This window comes from Dasypus novemcinctus, chromosome 17, assembly GCF_030445035.2.
Source record: "Dasypus novemcinctus isolate mDasNov1 chromosome 17, mDasNov1.1.hap2, whole genome shotgun sequence".
Taxonomy (NCBI): Eukaryota; Metazoa; Chordata; class Mammalia; order Cingulata; family Dasypodidae; genus Dasypus; species Dasypus novemcinctus.
Genome location: NC_080689.1, coordinates 42,959,066 through 42,967,131, shown reverse-complemented (window position 1 = coordinate 42,967,131; position 8,066 = coordinate 42,959,066). Strand labels below are relative to the sequence as shown.

General features: G+C 40.9%; 1 pseudogene; it reads right to left on the bottom strand.

The window, feature by feature from the left end:
• Window positions 1-760: 760 nt before the first annotated feature.
• Window positions 761-7,135, bottom strand: LOC131273961 (islet cell autoantigen 1 pseudogene; annotated as a pseudogene).
• Window positions 7,136-8,066: the final 931 nt, after the last annotated feature.

Below are 8,066 nucleotides of genomic sequence, written 5' to 3'. Positions count from 1 at the left end.
CCCATAAAATAGAAATTCATGTAACATGAATTTCCTTCTTTGACTTAATAAAATGTTTTGAAGTTTCATCCATGTTGTAGTATGTAGCAGTACTTTATTCCTTTTCGTCACTGGATAATATTGCATGTATTTCACATTGCTTATCCATTCATCAATTTATAGATATTTGGATTGTCTCCACTTTATGGCTATTATGAATGCTGCTGCTATGAATACATGTTTTTGGGTGGATATATGCTTGCATTTCTTTGGGGTATATACCTAGGAATGGAATTGCTGGATCATATGGCAATTCTGTACTCAACCTTTTGAGAACTGCCAGACTGTTTTCCAAAGGGACTGTACCATAATATTGCATTCTCACCAGCAATGTCTGAGGGTTCCAATTTCTCTACATCCTCACCAACACTTGTTATTGTCCATCTTTTTCATTACAGCCATCCTAGTGTATATGAAGTGGTATCTCATTATGTTGTTGTTGTTGTTTTTACCAATATAAACAGGGCCTTTTACCCTTTCATTTCCTTAAAATGGCATATAAATGTAACAGCATACTGAAGTGACACACTGATGAAAGATGTTTTTGATGTTGGAGGAGTGGGCGGGGTGGAGAGTGGGGGTATTATGGGAATCTCCATATTTTTTAATGTAACATTTTTGTGATCTATATATCTTTTTTAAAAAAGATAATAAAGAAAGAAATGACAACAAGAAAAACAGGATGATTACTTGATACTCTTCCTAGCTCTCAGCTGTGTTGCTGAAGAGTAGCTCTCATGAAGGCTACAGACTCAAGCATTGAGCAATTTGTGTTCTTTATCAGGTTCCCCAGCAGCACCAGGATTTGGTAATGGGTTGAAGCTTGCAAAGAGGCTGAACTAGGCAGTCAGGTCAGAGGCAGCTGTGGCAGGCTCTCATAGTGAGGTCTGTTAAGTCTTTCATATTTTGGTGTAAAAGCTGCAAAGGAAGAAATCCTGAGCCTGCCTGGGGCTTAGAGCCACTGTCAGAGCTGGCTCCTTCAGCAGACTGTCTCCAAACACAGCAGCCCACTTTTTTGCTGAATTCACCCTTTTCCAGTGTGGATATCTCACTCAGCAGCAGCATGTCATCTTTGTCAGCACCTTCAGGTTCCATGGTCCCTGTCACTGGGGCCAGGCAAGCACCTTCCTCAGGTTTCATGTCTATTAGTTCATCTGTAGGTCTTGAACACTCAATATGTGTAGAGCCTTTGTCTAAGGCAGATAGAATATTTTTTCCAACTTCACTCTTAGAAATAGAGGATTCCTTGCTCTGGTTTTCATCCTCTAATTAGCTGACTTGGTTCCTTCATTGTTGTTTCTTCACTGCCCTGTTAGGTACTGTCCTTTCTTCTCAACTAGCTTTGTCATAGGGTTTTGTAGGCTTTTTAATGCAGTGAATGCATATAGTTGGTAACCTTTGAAGTGCTCAGGAAGGCTGCCATGGTGTGAGAAATTTTCTCCTAAAATGAAGCAGAATGGTCTGTTTGTTGCTAACATATGAGACAAGAGATTGCATCTGCTTGTTCCAAGAAGATCCACTTTTTGACATGCATCCATCTTCAATTTGTTAAAGTTTTTTTTTTTTAATTGCAAGGCATACTTGTATTTGTACCTTCCTGAACTTCTCAATTTGCTTGTAAAGCACTGGATCAAGCTCCTGTGACAATCCTTCATCCATAATAATACCCCTCTACATTCAGTCCAGCACTGCTCCATGAGGGTCACCACCTGTTGCATTTTACTTACAACTCACTTATTTTGAGTATATCGATCATGTAAATCCCAGGAATAACATTTATTATTTATGTCTCTTGTTGTTGTTTACTTCTTCTTTTTCTGACATGCTGTTTACTTCTTTTTCTGCTCTTGATGATTTGGGGAAAAGGGGTAGGGAAAAAGCACAAGGGGATAAGTTACAATATCATCTCAGATCCCCAGTCCCCAGGAGCTTCCCAGTCATGATCAAAGATCCCACCAGGTTCTCTCATCCGACATCAGAGTCAGGAGAAGAGGGAGCTGGTGGAAGGAGCTCAAGAACCGCCTCTACTGAGGCAGTGGTTGCTAGCCAGAACAGCAGCCAGGGAGCAGGCTGGCTGTTCATACCACAGTGCATTGGCCAGGGGAGCAAGGGTTGCTAGCTCTCTGCCAGTGATCTAGGCTTGGTTTCAGATTTCCCTCCCCTCCCCATTCATTGTGGGGTTTTTTGCTTGTTTTATTTTTATTTTTTTTGCTTTATTTTTAAAGAAGTTTTAGATTCAGAAAAGTTACATCTAAAGTATAAGGTATTCCCTTTCACATTTCCCCCCATTAATAACATCTTTAATTAGTGTGGTACATTTACTACAATTGATGAACAAATATTGAAGGATTGCTACTAACCATGGTCTATAGTTTACATTATGGTTTATACTTTGCACCATGCAATTTCATAGGTTTTGACAAAATGTATAATGGCCTAAATCAGTTATTGCAACATTATGCAGAACAATTCTGATGTCCCAAAAATGCACCATGTTACACCTATTCTTTTCTCTCCCTCCCCTCAGAACCTCAGGTGACCCCTATCATTACTTCCATTACTGGAATATAATAAGTTTACTTTGGAACATAAGTCTTCCATTACTAGAATAATAATGTTTACTTAGGTCCATAGTTGTACTCCTCCTATATGTTTGTTCACTATGGATTTGATTTGTGTTTTCCTAATAACTAATGACATTGAGCATCTTGTCATGTGCTTCATGGCCATCTATGTATCATTTTTGGAGAAATTTCTATTCTGAACTTCTGCTTTCCTTTAATTGGAATTTTTAAATTATTGAGTTGTAATATTTCTTCATATAGTCTAGATTAAGTCCCTTATTAGATGCAAGATGTGGGGAAAAAATTTCACATTCTGCCTTTTCAATTTCTTGATGGTAACCTTTGAAACATAAAAGTTTTAAATCTTGATGCTGTCCAATTTATAAATCTTTTTCTTTTGCTACTTATGTTTTGGGTGGCATATCTAAGAATCCATTGCCTAGTGTAAGGTCATCAAGATTTATAACAGGGAAGCAGACGTGGCTCAACTGATAGAGCATCTGTCTACCATATGGAGGGTCCAGGGTTTGATCCCCAGGACCTCCTGACCCATGTGGTAAGCTGGCCCATGCACAGTGCTGCCATGCACAAGGAGTGCCATGCCATGCAGGGGAGCCCCAGCATAGGGGCACCCCACGCTCAAGGAGTGCACTCCGCAAGGAGAGTCACCCCGTGTGAAAAAAGCGTAGGCCACCAGGAGTGGCACCACACACATGGAGAGCTGACGCAGCAAGATGATGCAACAAAAAAGATAGAGATGCAGTTTCCCAGTGCCGCAGGATAATGCAAGTGGACGTAGAAGAACACACAGCAAATGGACACAGAGCAGACAACGGGGCGGGGAGACATAAATAAAATAAATCTTTTTTTTTTTAAAGATTTATTTATTTGTTTCTCTTCCCCCCGACCCTGGTTGTCTGTTCTCTGTGTCTATTTGCTGCATTGCCTTCTTTGTCTGCTTCTGTTGTTGTCAGCGGCACGGGAATCTGTGTTTCTTTTTGTTGTGTCATCTTGTTGTGTCAGCTCTCCGTGTGTGTGGCACCATTCCTGGGCAGGCTGCACTTTCTTTCATGCTGGGCAACTCTCCTTATGGGGCGCACTCCTTGCGCGTGGGGCTCCCCTACATGGGGGACACCCCTGCGTGGCAGGGCACTCCTTGCACGCATCAGCACTGCACATGGGCCAGCTCCACGTGGGTCAAGGAGGCCCGGGGTTTGAACCTGGACCTCCCATGTGGTAGACAGATGCCCTAACCACTGGGCCAAGTCTGCCGCCCTAAAATAAATCTTTAAAAAAAAGATTTATAACAAAGTTTTCTTCTAAGAGTTTAATAGTTTCAGCTCTGATGTTTAGGTCTTTTATCCCTTTTGAGTTTATTTTTGTATATGGTGTGAGGTAGGAGTCAACTACATGCTTTCACATGTGGATATCCAGTTGAGCCAGCACCATTTATTAAAAAGACTATTCTTCCCCCCTTTGAATAGTCTTGGCACCGATTTTCAAAAAACAACCAACCATAAATGTGAGGACATTTTTTCCCCAACTTTCAGTTCTGTTCCATTGATCTTTAGGTCTATCTATATGTCAATACCACACTATCTTGGGAAGCAGATGTGGCTCAAGCAATTGGGCTCCTGCCTATCACATGGGAGGTCCCAGTTTTAGCTCCCAGTGCCTCCTAAAGAAGATACATAAAACAGTGAGCTGACACAATGGGCAGGTACAGCGAACTGACACAACAAGATGATGCAACAAGAGACATGAAGAAAACATAATGAGAGACACAACAAAGTAGGTGCCTCCCTTCCACATTGGAGGTCCCAAGTTTGGTTCCCAGTGCTTCCTAAAGAGAAGACCAGCACACAACAAGCAGGCACAGCAAATACAAAGAGGGGTTGGGGAGAAATAACTAAATAAAATACATTTTAAAAAAACCACACTGTCTAGCTTTGTGGTAAGTTTTGAAATCATAAAGTGTGAGTTCTTCAACTTTATTCTTTTTCAAGGTCATTTTGACTATTCTGAGTTCCTTGAATTTCCATATTTCCATATGAATTTTAAGATCTGCTTTGTCCATTTCTGAAAAAAAAAGAAAAAGACAGTTGGTTTGGACAGGGATTGCTTTGAATTGGTAGAGCAATTTGGGGAGTCTTGTCATCTTAATAATATTAAGTCTTCTGATTCATGAACACAGTATGCCTTTCCTTTTATTTAGGGCTTCTTTAATTTCTTTCAACAATGTTTTATAATTTTCAGAATATAGGCTCTGAACTTCTTTTGTTAAATTTATTCCTAAGTATTTTAATTTTTTGATGCTTTTGCAAATGGAATTTTTTTAATTTAATTTTTTGATACTTCATTGCTATGTATAAAAATGCAATTGACTTTGGTATATTGATCTTGTATCCTCAGTCTTGCTAAACTTGTTTATTATATCTAATTGTGCATTCCTTAGGGCTGCTATATACAAGACCATGTCATCTACAAATAAAAATAGGTTTAATTTTCCTTTCAAATCTAGATGCCTTTTATTTCATTTTCTGGTCTAAGTGTCCTGACTAGAACCTCTAGTATAATGTTGAATACAAGTTGTGGTAGAGTACATCCTTGTCTTGTTCCTGTTCTTAGAAGGAAAGCTTTCAATCTTTCACCATTAAGTATGATATTAATTGTGGGTTTTTGTAGATGTCATTTATTAGGTTGAGTAAATTCCCTTCTACTCCTAGTCAAGTGTTTTTATCATGAAGTGGTGTTAGATTTTGTCAAATGAAGAATAGGCTTTTCAAAGTGATGAAGTATATTTTATTTTCATCTAGATATCATGAAAAATTAGAGTGTATAGTGTATAAAGTAACTAGAGTGATTAAAGAGGAATGTATCTGGACCTTGGATGGCTTAACTGGGTGTTCTTCACTAACTCGGAAGAGTGTATATTAAATCATGCTGGAATTGAGGATACATAAAAGAGCTAAGTAAAGTAAGTGAGAAAAGATCATGGTTTCCAGAAGCACAATATATAAGGCAGAGTGGAAGCAGTTAGTGTGTTTTGATTCAGTGTGAAATTTATTCTCATGAAGCTACTTAACCCATGTTCAGCTTTGGTTTAAACCACTGCAATGATTTAACTGTAATTAGGATTTCAAAATCCTCACTGTAAGACATTTTATCAAATATGCCCACAGTCACTTGCACAGCAGATTCCAAATGTAGTATTTTCTTTTTTTTTTTTTAATTTCTCTCCCCTTCTCCCCCGCCAGTTGTCTGTTCTCTGTGTCGATTTGCTGAGTGTTCTTCTTTTGTCTGCTTTTGTTGTTGTCAGCGGCATGAGAATCTGTGCCTCTTTTTGTTGTATCAGCTCTCCGTGTGTGTGTGGCGCCATTCTTGGGCAGGCTGCACTTTCTTTCACGCTGGGCGGCTCTCCTTACGGGGTACACTCCTTGCGAGTGGGACTCCCCTACGCAGGGGACTCCTTGCGCGCATCAGCTCTGCACGTGGGCCAGCTCCACGTGGGTCAAGGAGGCCCGGGGTTTGAACCACAGACCTCGCATGTGGTAGACGGACACCCTATCCATTGGGCCAAGTCTGCCTCCCTGTAGTATTTTATTAAGAAAGAAAACATCTTGAACTTTAATCTACCCTATGAAAGTATTCTAAATTAATTATGCCCAGCACAATATGGCCTATCTTTTATTATAAATCTGCATATTTTAATAACTAGTATTTTCACTTTTTATTTTTTTGAGGTACCAGGGCTGGGGATTGAAACTGGGACCTCATATATGGGAAGCTGGTGCTCAACCACTGAGCCACATCGGCTCCCCTGAGTTGAATTTTTTGTTTGTTTGCTTGTTGTTTGTTTTTGTTTTTATTAGGAGGCACAGGGGGCCCAAGCTGGGACCTCCCATATGAAAAGCAGACACTCAACTGCTTGAGCCACATCCACACCACACATGTGGTTTTATTTTTCCTTTTTTAAAACAATTTATTTATTTATCCCTGCCCCCCCCCCCACCCCCAAGCCGTAGTTTGTTCCTTTCTTTGCTGTCTTTTCTCTGTGTCCATATCTGGAGATATTGTCAAGGTATTGTGATTGGCTAAAACTTTCTGGCAAACCATGAATCTTCTCAATTACATTTTCCAAAAAAGTCCCTTTTTATGACAAAACATTAGTAGTGTCTTTTATGAATAGAAAAGAGTTTGTGTTCCTATCTGGAAAGCCATTTGCTATGATTTGCTAATTCTTTGACTTCAGTTAGTGGCCTCCAGGAAGAAACTTTAGTTAACTACAATACTATGACTTTAACAGTTCTCTTGACGGACTCTCCAGATAGACACAGGAAAAGAGCACCATAAAACTGTGGCAGGAGCTATACCTGACTGAATTTAAGAGTATCAAAAGCACTTACTGGTAGCTGGTCTGCGGGGCCTAGCCGGACGACGCGGAGGTTACACGTGGTGCTGGGCCACCTGAAGCTGCGCCGCGCGGGCCTCAGCCGCGTAGGGGGCGGTGGTGCACGGGCTCCCTACGGCCATTGCTAGAACAACAACAAGAGTGGGGCGAAGTCCCTTTTGCTCGGTATCCCGCTCCACTGGAGGAGACTCCACACCCGACCTGTGGCAGCCTGGCCTCTCTGGGGTGGGAATGGGGAAGCCGGGTCTGGGGAACCCTGTGCACCTGCCTGCTGGGGTCCCTAGGCCGCACTTCCTGCCGCAGGACACCACATCGAAGAGCTCTCTCTGGCATCAATTCCGCGGTTCTCCAGGACGTCCACCTGAGCCAAGCAGAGCTGGGGGACATCTGCGTGGTGACATCCGGAGACTGCCTTTGTCCACTGTCAAATAGACAGTTGTTCGTTAGGGCTTCAGGCAGTGGCTAGGAGAGCTGGTGGCATCAGGAATGGGTCTTATGACATTGGCATGGCCTGTGGGTAAGAGCTTCTTTCTGCCAGAGCTTATTAACCAACTTGTGACAATAAAACTAATCTTCATCTCCTGAAAGAAAAAAAAAGTACTTAGTAAATTTAAAGGATTTTGGCAGGCAGATACAAGTCTACCATTAAAATTGGTTAATTCAGTAAGATATTTGTATTTGTGTTTGTATTTATTTATTTATTTTAAAGAAACTTTGGATTACATAAATGTTACATAACAAATATAGGGGATCCCCATATGCCCCCCTCCTTCCCCTCCCACACTTTCCCACGTTAACAATGTCCTTCATTAGTGTGGTATATTTGCTACAATTGATGAACACATATTGAAGCATTGCCACTAACTGTGGATTATAGTTTACATTGCAGTTTACACTCTGTCCCATGCAATTTTGTAAATTATGATAAAGTATATAATGGCCTTATCTGTCATTGCGATATCATGCAGGACAATTCCAATGTCCCAAAAATGCCCCCATATTACACCTATTTTTCCCTCTCACTCTCCTTAGAACCTTTGGTGGCCACTGCC